The sequence below is a fragment of the Arachis duranensis genome, chromosome 3 (genome assembly GCF_000817695.3).
Source record: "Arachis duranensis cultivar V14167 chromosome 3, aradu.V14167.gnm2.J7QH, whole genome shotgun sequence".
NCBI lineage: Eukaryota > Viridiplantae > Streptophyta > Magnoliopsida > Fabales > Fabaceae > Arachis > Arachis duranensis.
Window position 1 is genome coordinate 87,610,937 of NC_029774.3, and position 10,096 is coordinate 87,621,032.

The 10,096-nt window shown below is 40.3% G+C and overlaps 1 pseudogene; it reads left to right on the forward strand.

The window, feature by feature from the left end:
* LOC127745557 (uncharacterized) overlaps positions 1-10,096 on the forward strand; it is a 144,784-nt pseudogene that overhangs the window by 43,400 nt on the left and 91,288 nt on the right.

Consider the following 10,096-nt stretch of genomic DNA (forward strand, 5'->3'; position numbering starts at 1 on the left):
ATTCATCAAGTTGAAGAACAAGTGATATCTTAGAACAAGAACAAGCGGAATTGAATAGAAGAACAGTAGTAATTGCATTAATACTCGAGGTACAGCAGAGCTCCACACCTTAATCTATGGTGTGTAGAAACACCACCGTTGAAAATACATAAGAACAAGGTCTAGGCATGGCCGAATGGCCAGCCTCCCAATGATCTAAGAACTAGATGTCCACTCCCAAAGATCTAAAAACTAGATATCCAGAGATGATCAAAGGATCTAAAATAATCCAAAGATGAAAATACAATAGTAAAATGTCCTACTTATAGAGAACTAGTAGCCTAGGGTGTACAGAGATGAGTAAATGACATAAAAATCCACTTCCGGGCCCACTTGGTGTGTGCTTGGGCTGAGCATTGAAGCATTTTCGTGTATAGACTCCTCTTGGAGTTAAACGCCAGCTTTTGTGCCAGTTTGGGCATTTAACTCCCATTTTGGTGCCAGTTCCGGCGTTTAACGCTGGGATTTCTGAGGGTGACTTTGTACGCCGGTTTGGGCCATCAAATCTTGGGCAAAGTATGAACTATCATATATTGCGGGAAAGCCCAGGATGTCTACTTTCCAACGCCGTTGAGAGCGCGCCAATTGGGCTTCTGTAGCTCCAGAAAATCCGCTTCAAGTGCAGGGAGGTCAGAATCCAACAACATCTGCAATCCTTTTTAGTCTCTGAATCAGATTTTTGCTCAGGTCCCTCAATTTCAGCCAGAAAATACCTGAAATCACAGAAAAACACACAAACTCATAGTAAAGTCCAGAAAAGTGAATTTTAACTAAAAACTAATAAAATTATACTAAAAACTAACTAGATCATACTAAAAACATACTAAAAACAATGCCAAAAAGCGTACAAATTATCCACTCATCAAGTACTCTTCCTCTGAAGAGGATGAGGATATCACTGAAGAGCAAGTTGCTAAATACCTTGGAGCAATCATGAAGTTGAATGCCAGTTATTTGGTAATGAGACTTGGGTGGATGAACCCCCCTTGCTCACCAATGAACTGAATGACTTGGTTAGGTAGACACTACCTCAAAAGAAATAGGATCCTGGTAAATTTTTAATTCCCTGTACCATAGGTACCATGACCTTTGAGAAGGCTCTGTGTGACCTGGGGTCAGGCATAAACTTAATACCACTCTCTGTAATGGAGAAACTGGGAATCTGTGAGGTACAGGCTGCCAAATTCTCATTAGAAAAGGCAGACAAATCCATGAAAAAGGCTTATGGACAGGTAGAGGACGTGCTAGTAAAGGTCAAATGCCTTTACATCGCTGCTGATTTCATAATCCTAGACACTGGGAAGGATGAGGATGAATCCATCATCCTTGGAAGACCCTTTCTAGCCACAGCAAAAGCTGTGATTGATGTGGACAGAGGAGAGTTGATCCTTCAATTGAAGAGGACTACCTTGTGTTTAAAACTCAAGGATCTCCCTCTATAACCATGGAGAGGAAGCATGAAAAGTTTTTCTCAATACAGAGTCAAACAAAGCCCTCACACTCAAACTCTAAGTTTGGTGTTGGGAGGGGACAACCAACCTCTAAGTTTGGTGTTGAACCCCCCACATTCAAACTCCAAGTTTGGTGTTGCGAGGTCCCAACAATGCTCTGAACATCTGTGAAGCTCCATGAGAGCTCACTGTCAAGCTATTGACATTAAAGAAGCGCTTATTGGGAGGCAACCCAATTTTATTTATCTATGTTATTTTCTTTTTTTTTAGGTTCATGATTGATGACAAGTCATCATATACCCATTTTTCAAGCTAATTTCACTTGTTTTATTAGTCTTTATACACTTTCTTGCATCCTAAGTAAGTGATTTGGAGTGAAAATGCATAACTTCTTTAAATTAAGCAACCACCATGAAATTAATGATAACTCATGAGGTTTAAGCTAATTTTAATTGAATTTTAATTGATTTATAAGCCTTATGAATTTAGTGATACTTGGAGTGGTTGTTTTGGTTTATTTTAGGTGAAGAAAAGAATAAAAGAGAAAAGCGTGGCCTAAGAAAGCGTGACCCAAGAAGAAGGAAGTGTGGTCAAAGGAAGGAAAAGTGTGCCGCATGCAATGGGGGAGGCAAGCATTGCCCTCCACAAGGGCACACTGCCCTCTAGGAGGGCAACATAAGGGAACAAGGCAAAGAAGGCAACTCTGCCCTGCCCACTACAAGGGCAGAGCACAAATTTGTGCCTTGGAATCAAGAAGAAGAAAACCTTGCCCTGCCCTCCACAAGGGCAGTATCAGGCTCACAAAGGGAAAAAATCAAAGGAAAATGTCTCCAAATGCTTGCCACAAGAGTTGAACACGGGACCATGAGGAAGCAAGGAACTAAGTCCCATTACCGTGCCAAGAAAGCCAAAGAAAATGAATAAGCGTGTGTAGCAGCCAGAATTCGAACGCGGGACTTCATTTTGGAAACACTGCCCTGCCCTCCGTGAGGGCAGGGCAGCATTTTGTTGGTGCATGAATCTGGCGCACCAAGGGTCAATTCTGGCGCACCACGGCATGACTCTGGCAGCACCAGCGCACACCAAATCACAATTCTGGCCCACCAACTTTTTTTGCCCTGCCCTCCGCGAGGGCAGGGCAGCATCCTGTGCACCAAGGCACCATTCTAGCGCATCATGGCATGATTCTGGCAGCATCAGCACGCACCGTGGCACATCTCTGGCGCACCAATTTTTCCTGCCCTGCCCTCTGCGAGGGCAGGGCAGCGTTCTGCGCACCAAGACCTCCGCGAGGGCAGGGCAGCATCCTGCGCACCAAGCCGCACCACGCCCGCACCACGCACGCACCACACATCAATTTTCTGCCCTGCCCTCCACAAGGGCAGGGCAGTCTCCTGGGAACTATTAATTTTGGGCCGAAAATTCAATTAAAATTCCAATTTAATTCATTTCTTCACCAAATCAAAAGCCCATCCAAATCCCAAAATCCAAGAATAGAAAGTGTATAAATAGGAGCTAGTTTGATGTAATTAAAAACTTTTTGCTTAGCTTTTGAATTTTTCACTTCTTTTGAGATTTGAATTTTATTTTTGTACTTTGGAACTTCTCTTGGTGTCTTCACTGAGATTTCAGAGAATTGGGAAGGAGAATTGATCTCTCTTCTTCCTCGTTCTTGCTTGGGCATTTTTCATTTCCTTGTTTTGAGTTTTGGGTGTGAAGAATTGAGGGAATTCTGTCTCAATCTCCATTCAAAATCTCTTTAAACACTTTTCTGCATAATTGAGTTCAATTTACATTCCCTTTACTGCTTCTTCTTCAATTTCTTGTCAATTGCTTTGAGAACTTGGATCTAGGAGGGCAATTGAGATCTAGGCTTTGCTACCTAGTCTCTGGAGTCCTGAGATCCCAATTTCCTTTTGGTTCTTCTGTGAACCTTTGCTGCACTTAATTTCTTTACTGTTTGAGTTCTAATTGCTTCTAATTCATCTTCTACTTTATTAATTGTTGCAATCTACTTTCTCTTGTTGGAATTCTGAATTCCCAATCCTTAATTCCCTTTTTATATTCAAGCAATTTACATTTCTTTCACTTTAAGTTACTGCAATTTACATTTCTTGCACTTTAAGTTTCAGTCATTTACATTCTTGTTCTTTACAATTCAGCAAGTTTACTTTCCTGCTCTTTAATTTACTACAATTTCCCCCTCTCCCTTTACATTCCAAGCAATTTAGCTTCTGTTAAATATAACCCACTCAACCAAAACTTGATTCGTTTGACTAAATCAATCACTAAACTAAAATTGCTCAATCCTTCAATCTCTGTGGGATCGACCTCACTCATGTGAGTTATTATTACTTGATGTGACCCGGTACACTTGCCGGTGAGTTTTGTGTTGGATCATTTTCCACACATCAAGTTTTTGGCGCCGTTGCCGTGGATTGAAATAGATTGACAATGATTAAGTGAAGTGGAGATCTAGATCAAGCACTTTTTCTTTTTTTGTTCTTTTGATTTTGACTAACACACTAACTGTTTGAATTTTTGCTTAAACTAACTAAAACTTCATTCTAGCTGTAGATTGAAGTTTCATTGGTTTTCTGGATCTGTGTGTTTATTGTTGTGTGTTTGTATGTCAGGTACAGGAAGATCTTCCCCTGTCCTCTCTGAAATTGACCAAAGAACTCTTCGAAGAATAAGAAGAGCTGAAAGAGGGAAGAACGTTATTGGAGAGGAAGAATCTGAGGAGGAATTCCAAGAAATGGAAGGAGATCCCAATCAACCAGGAGGAGGAACCAACAATAAACAACAACAAAGAAGAGTCCTAGCCTCATACACATTTGCAAATGCTAGACACTGTGGAAGTAGCATCCTCCCTCCTAATGTCAATGCAAACAATTTTGAACTAAAGCCACAACTCATCACTTTGGTTCAAAACAACTGTTCTTTTGGAGGAGGGCCTTTGGAGGATCCAAATCAACATTTATCTACCTTCTTGAGAATCTGTGACACGGTGAAAACCAATGGTGTGCCTCATGACAGTTACAAGTTGTTGCTCTTTCCATTTTCTCTCAGAGATAAAGCCACTCAATGGCTAGAGACCTTTCCAAAAGATAGCATCAACACTTGGGATGACTTAGTAAGCAAGTTTCTAGCCAAATTTTATCCCCCTCAAAGAATCCTAAGATTGAAGACTGAGGTGCAGACATTCACTCAAATGGAGGCTGAAAACTTATATGAAGCATGTGAAAGATATAAGGCACTATTGAGGAAATGTCCACCAGAGATGTTCACTGAGTGGGACAAGTTGCAAAACTTCTATGAGGGACTCACTCTTAAAGCTCAAGAAGCTCTTGATCACTCTGCCGGAGGCTCGTGAGTGCCACAAGCCAACCACCAACTACTTGGGTGCAAAGTGAAGAAACTCAAGAGGAGCAACAGCAAGAGCAAGTCCAGTACATGCACAACCAAAATCCTGGAACAAATGAAGTCTATGGTGATACTTATAATCCATCTTGGAAGAACCATTCTAACCTCAGATGGGGAGACAACCATAATCAAAACCAACAACCATGGCAAAGAAACACAAGTCAGAATAATTGGAAAAGCACAAACCACAACCCCCAGCCAAACACTAACCAAAATTCATACAGAAAACCACAAAACAACTACCCAAATTCTAACCAATACCCACCCAATAACCACCCAACTAACCAAAACACTAACCATTATCCACCTAATAACCACCCAACAAATCAAAACACCTATCATCATCCATCAACACCCCAAAACCAACCAATCTCACAAGAATCCCAAAGGATCACTAATCTAGAGCTGCTCATGGAAAAGATGATGAAGAACCAAGAATTGACAACAAAAAACCAAGAAGCTTCCATGAAGAACATAGAAAGGCAAATTGGGCAAATTTCCAAGCAGATTTCTGTTGAGAAGCCATCAAGTTCACTACCTAGTGACACCATTCTCAACCCAAAGGAAGAATGCAAGGTCGTTCAACTAAGAAGTGGAAAAGTGTTATTGGATGGTAACCAAGGAGCAACCAAGAATAATGATACTGAGCCAACAAAGAATGATGAAGCCGTCAACAAGGACATGGTAAGCAAGAATGTCCCAGAAAAACTCACAGAGGAAGACAACAAACCACAAAATTTAAAGAAAGGAAAGCAAATCATGGGAGAACCAATTCCAAGACAACATCAAGTGGAGAAGAGCTCAACACCCCCACTACCATATCCACAGAGATTTCACAAAGAGACAAAGGATCAGCATTTTCACAAATTTCTTGAGACTTTCAAGAAGCTGGAAATTAACATACCTTTAGCTGAGGCATTGGAGCAAATGCCTCTATATGCCAAGTTCTTGAAGGAGCTCATTAACAAGAAAAGAGATTGGAATGAGAAGGAAACGGTGATGCTTAGTGAAGAATGTAGTGCCGTGCTCCAAAAAGGAATCCCACCAAAGCTTAAGGATCCAGGGAGTTTTGTAGTGTCATGCACCATAGGCAAACTGTCCTTGGACAAAGCTCTCTGTGATCTTGGAGCTAGTATCAACTTAATGCCCTTGTCCATGATGAAGAAGCTTGCCATAGAAGAACTCAAACCCACCAAGATGTCACTAGTCATGGCCGATAGATCAATCAAGACACGAAATGGAATTGTGGAAAATTTGCTAGTAAAGGTTGGAGAGTTTATCTTCCCTGCAGACTTGTAATCCTAGATACCGATGAGGAAGGCAACAGTTCAATCATCTTGGGCAGACCGTTTCTAGCAACTGCAAGAGCCATTATAGATGTGGAAAAAGGAGAAATGATTTTCAGAGTACATAATGAGCAAATGATCATAAATGTTTTTAAGTCAATGCAACACCCTCCTGAGCAGGAAGATCATTTGAGGGTGGAAATGATAGAGAGCCTGGTGGAAGAAATGTTAGACATTAATCAGCATGAGCAAGAAAAAGATAATCAAGAAACAATAGAGGAACATGTAGCTGAGGCTTCCATAGACAAAGAGGTGGAACCAAGCAAGAAAGAAGAGGTGCAAAAGCAAGAACTGAAGCCATTACCTTCTCATCTCAAATATGCATTTCTTGGCACTTCAGAAAGTTTCTCAGTGATCATTAATTTGTCCTTGACAAAAAAAGAAGAAGGAGAGCTTCTTGATGTTCTCAGAGCTCACAAGGATGCCTTAGGGTGGACCATTGATGACCTGAAAGGCATCAGCCCTACAGTATGCATGCATAAGATTCTTTTGGAGGACAATTCCAAAGCAGTAATTCAACCTCAGAGAAGACTAAATCCTGCAATGAAGGAAGTCGTCCAGAAGGAAGTAATGAAATTATGGAATGCAGGAATTATATATCCTATTTCTGATAGCTCATGGATAAGTCCAGTCCAAGTGGTACCAAAGAAAGGTGGGATGACAGTCATTATCAATGAGAGGAGTGAACACATTCCCACCAGAACTGTGACAGGGTGGAGGATGTGTATTGACTATAGAAGGTTGAATGATGCCACACGCAAAGATCACTTCCCACTTCCTTTCATTGACCAAATGCTTGAAAGGTTGGCTGGCCATGCTTATTATTGCTTCTTGGATGGCTATTCTGGGTATAATCAGATAGTGGTAGATCCAAAGGACCAAGAAAAGACTTCATTCACATGCCCAGTTAGAGTTTTTGCCTATAGAAGAATGCCATTTGGATTATGCAATGCCCCAGCCACTTTTCAAAGGTGTATGCTCTCCATTTTCTCAGATATGGTTGAAAAATTTTTGGAGGTTTTCATGGATGACTTCTCTATTTTTGGTGATAATTTCAATACTTGCCTAAACCATCTAACTCTTGTCTTGAAACGATGCCAAGAAACTAATTTGGTTTTGAACTGGGAGAAGTGCCATTTCATGGTGCCTGAGGGGATTGTTCTTGGTCATAAAGTTTCAAGAAAAGGGATAGAGGTTGACAAGGCAAAAGTGGAAATAATAGAAAAACTCCCTCCACCAACTAATGTGAAATCTGTTAGAAGTTTCTTGGGGCATGCAGGATTTTATAGAAGGTTATCAAAGATTTTTCTAAAATAGCCAAACCTTTGAGTAACCTTTTAATGATTGATAAACCTTTTGTTTTTGATGAAAATTGCCAGCATGCTTTTGAAACTTTAAAACATAAACTCACAACAGCACCAATTATCACACCCCCGGATTGGAACTTTTCGTTTGAACTCATGTGTGATGCAAGTGATATTGCAATTGGTGCTGTACTTGGACAGAAGAAGGGAAACTTGCATCATGTCATATATTACGCAAGTAAAGTATTGAATGAAGCTCAAAAAAATTACACTACAACAGAGAAAGAATTGTTAGCTGTAGTCTATGCATTTGATAAGTTTAGATCGTACTTGATAGGATCTAAAATTGTGGTTTATACTGATCATGCTGCTCTCAAGTATTTGATGTCAAAGCAGGATGCTAAACCAAGACTTATCAGGTGGATTCTACTCCTACAAGAATTTGACATTGAAGTAAGGGACAGGAAAGGCACTGAAAATCTAGTTGCTGATCATTTGTCAAGGCTGCCACCAGAAACAATTCAAAAGGCCTCAGTACCTGTGAATGAAAGCTTCCCAGATGAACATCTTATGCTGATCCAACAAACACCATGGTTCGCTGATATAGCAAACTACAAAGTAGGAGGAAAATACCTCAAGAATTCACCAAGCAACAAGTGAAGAAACTAATCAATGAAGCAAGGAAGTTCTTGTGGGATGAACCCTATCTGTTCAGAAGATGCTCTGATGGAATAATCAGGAGATGTTGGTCCAGAAAGAACAGCAGCAAAGATATTACAAAGTGGTTTCTATTGGCCAACCATCTTCAAAGATGCTAGGGAGTTTGTCCACCAATGTAATGAATGCCAAAGAGCAGGAGGACTAACAAGAAGGAACGAGATGCCACAGAACTTCATTTTGGAAGTAGAATTGTTTGATCTATGGGGCATTGATTTCATGGGACCCTTTCCCCTTTCTTATTCGTTCAGATATATTTTAGTAGCAGTGGAGTATGTTTCAAAATGGGTGGAAGCCATAGCCACAACTACCTGTGATGCACAAATTGTCCTTCAATTCCTAAAGAAGCATATCTTTACTAGATATGGAGTACCCAAGGGTCTCATCAGTGATGGTGGTGGTCATTTTTGTAACAAACAAATGGAGAAACTTCTCCACAAATACGGAGTTATTCATAAGGTAGCCACACCATATCACCCTCAAACTAATGGGCAGGCGGAATTAGCAAACAGGGAACTGAAGAAGATCCTAGAAAAAACAGTCGGTAACACAAGAAAGGATTGGGCTAGGAAGTTGGAAGATGCACTTTGGGCATACAGAACAGCTTTCAAAACTCCTATTGGGAAGTCCCCATTTCAGCTGTTATATGGCAAATCTTGTCATCTCCCTGTAGAGTTTGAGCACAAAGCCTTTTGGGCCACTAAACTTCTAAACTTGGATTCTGAAGCAGCAGGGGAGAAAAGGTTGTTGCAGCTGAATGAGCTAGATGAGTTTAGGCTAGAAGCCTATGAAAATACCAAGATATACAAGGAAAAAACAAGAGATGGCATGACAGGAAGATTTTGAAGAAAGAATTCAAACCTGGACAACAAGTACTCTTGTATAACTCACGGCTCAAGATATTCCCTGGCAAGCTTAAGTCTAAGTGGACTGGTCCATACTTGGTAACTAAGGTCTTTCCTTATGGGAGTATTGAATTGCTAGATGAAACAACAAAGAGTCGGTTTACAGCAAATGGTCATAGAGCAAAACTGTACCTAGGGGGGCAATGGAACAAAGAAAAGGAGGTCCAGAACCTAAATTCCCCTTGAATCAAAAATAGAAGATGTCAAGCTAGTGACAATAAAAGAGCGCTTGTTGGGAGGCAACCCAACCTGAGGTAGTTTTCTTTCATAGCTTTTTCAATAAAAATTTGAATAATTGGCATGGATTGCAAGGAGCTAAGTTTGGTGTTGCACACCAAAACAGTTTAAGGGAGAATGAAAGATTCTAAGTTTGGTGTTCCACCAAAAATATCATTTAAAAACACATTCTCATCTTCTGCATGATGCTAGCTCCAAGCAACCAAACGCATTATTCAACTGTTTAATTGCTTTCTAGCTTTAATTTCATTAACCTTTAGCAAGGACACAAGGTTTCAAATATGGGTAACTTGTTGCATCTGAGACAGTGGCAAACAATTAAGTTTGGTGTTCACACACCAAAACAGTTACAAGAGCCACACTCTATTTATGCATACTAACCATATAATTAAGGGCTTGAGAAGCAAGCAACTTTGAGAATTATGCAGGACATGAGTCAACAATTGAAGACATTATGCATCTTAACTCAAAGAGAACACAACAGAAGGAAGAATCAAAGGGCTGCAACTTCAAAGGTTGTATCTAAACTTGATCCTTGCTGCTGTGAAATGCTTTGAATCTGGAAACCATTGTATATATTGCTAAAGTGTTTATCTAGTTACAAGTGAAATGGTTTGTTAAAAATGCTAAATCTGCATAATGCTTGTTATCCATCACTTAGCTTGAAATTT